This window comes from Sus scrofa, chromosome 13 (genome assembly GCF_000003025.6).
Source record: "Sus scrofa isolate TJ Tabasco breed Duroc chromosome 13, Sscrofa11.1, whole genome shotgun sequence".
In the NCBI taxonomy this organism is placed as follows: domain Eukaryota; kingdom Metazoa; phylum Chordata; class Mammalia; order Artiodactyla; family Suidae; genus Sus; species Sus scrofa.
The window spans coordinates 18,104,050-18,108,319 of NC_010455.5; positions in this window are offsets into that span (position 1 = coordinate 18,104,050).

The following is a 4,270-nucleotide window of genomic DNA, read 5'->3' on the forward strand; positions in this document are numbered from 1 at the left end:
AAAAAAAAAAAAAAATTCCAAACATAGAGAAAAATTGAAAGAATTATTTTTTCTCTTTTTTTTATGGCTGCACCTGCGACATTTGGAAATTCCAGGCTAGGGGTCAAATAGGAGCTGCAGCTGCAGGCCTAGGCCACAGCCACAGCAATGCCAGATCTGAGTTTCATCTGTGACTTACAATGCAGCTTAAGGCAATGCTTGATCCCTAACTCACTGAGCAAGGCCAGGGAATCCTCACAGGCACTATGTTGGGTTCATAACCCACTGAGTCATGACAGGAACTCCAAAAATTGAAAGAATTTTACAGAGAACACCCATATACCAAGACTAGATTCTGTAACTGATAACATGTTCCTGAATTTGCTTTAGCACATACCTATCTATTTAGCCATCATCGCTATCTGATTTTTTTTGTTTTTTTTTTTTTGTCTTTTGTCTTTTTAGGGCTGCACTCATGGCATATAGAGGTTCCCAGACTAGGGGTCTAATTGGAGCTACAGCTGCCAGCCTACACCACAGCCACAGCAATGCCAGATCTAAGCCATGTCTGCAAACTACACCATAGCTCATGGCAATGCTGGATCCTTAACCCACTGAGTGAGGCCAGGGATTGAACCCACAACCTCATGGTTCCTAGTCAGATTCGTTTCTGCTGAGCCATGACGGAAACTCCTATCTGATTTTTTAAACGCATTTCAAAGTTGTAGACCTTGGGACAACCTCATGCATAGTGTTAGGGTTAAAAGTTTGTTTACAGATTTTTTTTTTTGAGGTAAATTTATAGGCAATGGCATGCACAGATCTTAAGAATATTATTAGATACTTTGCCATTGGTTTCCTGATAAAGAATTGTCAATTCTTTGAAGGATACCTATCATTATATCCACACAAGACCTTGCAACAAAAGATCAAGGTCATTCTTGCCACAGACCAGATTCCTTTCAGATTCCCATCCTATGCAAGGAATCCAGAGCTAATAATACTTGTGTCTCAGCTTGTCCTCTTCTGGGCTGGTCTCCAAACCTTAGGCCCATGTTTCCCTCTACCCCTTGTGGGAGAGAATGTATGAGGTAGTGAACACCCTGAAGCAGATATGACCAATCCCGGGGCAATGGCAGGATTAACTGGCAGTGGGATGTGGGTTGGGGTGTGGAGAAAAGAGCCCATCTGCAGTGATGGTTTGCAGGAGGGAGGCAGTGTATGAGAATGGGTTCTGGGTCTTTGAATCTTATGATGGGAGCAAAGAGATGGAGGGGATGTTATCAGGATTGAAGAGAAGGAAAGGAAAAGGAAAATCTGCCCAGATGCTGCCTAGTGCAGTGGGCAGAGGAGCCACTGTGGGGTCAGACTGCCTATGTTCATGCCTTCATTCCTCCCTCTCTTCTTTCCTTCCTTTCTTTCTGTCTTTTTAGGGCCTCATGCAGTGCATATGGAGGTTCCTAGGTTAGGGGTTGAATTGGAGCTGCAGCTGCTGGCCTACACCATAGCCACAGCAATGCCAAATCTTTTACCCACTTAGCAAGGCCAGGAATTGAACCTGTGTCCTCATGGATGCTAGTCAGATTCGTTTTCGCTGAGCCATGATGGGAACTCCTCCCAGCACCACTTATTAAATGGCTTTTCTTCATTGTACATTCTTGCCCCCTTTGTCATCGATTAGTTGACTGTAGGGTGTGGGTTTAATTCTGGGTTTTCTATCCTGTTCCACTGATCTAGATTGCTGGGTTTCCCTCCCCTCCAGTATCATACTGTTTTGATGACTACAGCTCTGTGGTATAATCTGAAGTCAGGGAGCCTGATACCTCCAGCTCTGTTTTTCTTTCTCAGGATGGCTTTGACTATTCTGGATCCAAACAAATTTTAAAATATTTTTCTATTTAAAATAATAATAGCAAAAAACTGTATCCAGCACCTACCACCCCCTCCTCACTTGATGTAATCCTAAAGAGCAAAATAAAAGCAGTGTGGTTTCTTAAGGAGGTGCTCTTGGTCCCTGAGACTTGGAGTCCCCTGGTTCCCACCTTTAATTAAGAAAAAAAAAATTTTTTTGTTCTAGTTCTGTGAAAAATGCCATTGGTAATTCAATAGGGATTGCATTGAATCTGTAGATTTCCTTGGGTAGTATAGTCAATTTGACAACATTGATTCTTCCAATCCAAGAGCATGATATGTTTTTTTGTTTGTTTGTTTGTTTTTGCCATTTCTTGGGCCACTCCTACAGCATATGGAGGTTCCTACGCTAGGGGTCTAATCAGAGCTGTAGCCACCGGCCTATGCCAGAGCCACAGCAACGCGGGATCCGAGCCGCATCTGCGACCTATACCACAGCTCATGGCAACGCTGGATCCTTAACCCACCAAGCAAGGCCATGGATCGAACCCGGAACCTCATGGTTCCTAGTCGGTTTCATTAACCACTGAGCCATGGTGGGAACTCTGAACATGATATGTTTTTCCACTTGTTTGTGTCATCTTTGATTTCTTTCATCAGCATCTGATAGTTTTCAGAGTACAGATCTTTTGTCTCTTTAGGCAAATCTATTCCTTGGTATTTTATTATTTTTGATGTGATGGTAAATGGGATTGTTTCCCTAATTTCTCTTTCTGATCTTTTCTTGTTAGTATATAGAAATGCAGTCGATTTTTGTGTATTAATTTTGTGGGGTTTTTTTTGTGTGTGTCTTTTTTTAGGGCCACATCTGAGGCACATGGAAGCTCCCAAGCTAGGAGTCACACTGGAGCTGTAGCTATGGGACTATGCCACAGCAACACAGGATTCTAGCTGTGTCTGTGACCTATACTGCCACTCACAGCAATGCCAGATCCTTAACCTAATTGAGCGAGGCCAGGGATCAAACCTTTGTCCTCAAGGTTACTAGTCAGATTCATTTCCGCTGAGCCATAATGGGAACTCCTTTGTGTATTAAATTTTTTTTGGTCTTTTTTAGGGCTGCACCCAAGGCATATGGAGGTGCCCACGATAGGGGTTGAATTGGAGCTGTAGCCGCAGGCCTATGCCACAGCCACAACACCACCATATCTGAGCCAAGTCTGCTACCTACACCACAGCTCATGGCAATGCCAGATCCTTAATCCACTGAGCAAGGCCAGAGATTAAACCCACATCCTAATGGATACTATTTAGGTTCATTAACCACTGAGCCATGACGAGAACTCCAGTGTACGTTACTTTTAATGTATTGCTGGATTCAGTTTGCTAGTATTTTGCTGAGAATTTTTGCATCTATGTTCGTCAGTGATGTTGGCCTGTAATTTTCTTTTTTTGTGGTATCTTTGTCTGGTTTTAGTATCAGGGTGACGGTGCCTCATAGAATGAGTTTAAGAATCTTACAGAATTTTAATCGTATTTTTATTCACAATTGCTGATGTCTGTATGAAGTACATTATCTTCAGGATTTAGAAAGTTCTTTCAGGAATTCTTATCATGGCGCAGTGGTTAATGAACCGGACTAACATTCATGAGGGCGTGGGTTCTATCCCTGGCCTTGCTCAGTGGGTTAGGGATCCAGCGTTGCCATGGGCTGTGGTGTAGGTCACAGATGCAGCTCGGATCTTGAGTTGCTGTGGCTGTGTTGTAGGCCGGCAGCTGTAGCTCTGATTAGACTCCTAGCCTGGGAACCTCCATATGTGGTGGGTGCAGCCCTAAAAAGCAAAATAAATTTAAAAAAAATGTTTCACTAGATTTCCCTTGTGGCTCAGCAGGTTAATGATGCTGCATGGTCACTGTAGTGGCTCAGGTCACTGCTGAGGTGCGGGTTCAATTCCTGGCCCAGCAACTTCCACATGCTAAGGGTGTGACCAATAAATAAATAAGTAACTAGGAGTTCCCATTGTGGTGCAGCGGAAACAAATCCGACTAGGAAACATGAGGTTGCAGGTTTGATCCCTGCTCTCACTCAGTGGGTTAAGGATCCGGATCGCCATAGGCTGTGGTGTAGGTTGCAGATGCGGCTCAGATCTGATGTTTCTGTGGCTGTGGCATAGGCTGGTAGCTGTATCTCCCATTTGACCCCTGGCCTGGGAACCTCCATATGCCACAAATGCGGCCTTAAAAAGCAAAATAAATAAATAAATAAATATGTAAATATGTAAATAAAAATGCTTTGAGGAGTTCCCATTGTGGCTCAGTGGGTTAAGAACCCGACTAGTATCCATGAGGATGAGTACTTGATCCCTGGCCTCACTCAGTGGGTCAAGAAACAAGCTGTGGCATAGGTTGCAGATGTGGCTCCTATTCAGCCTCTAGCCTG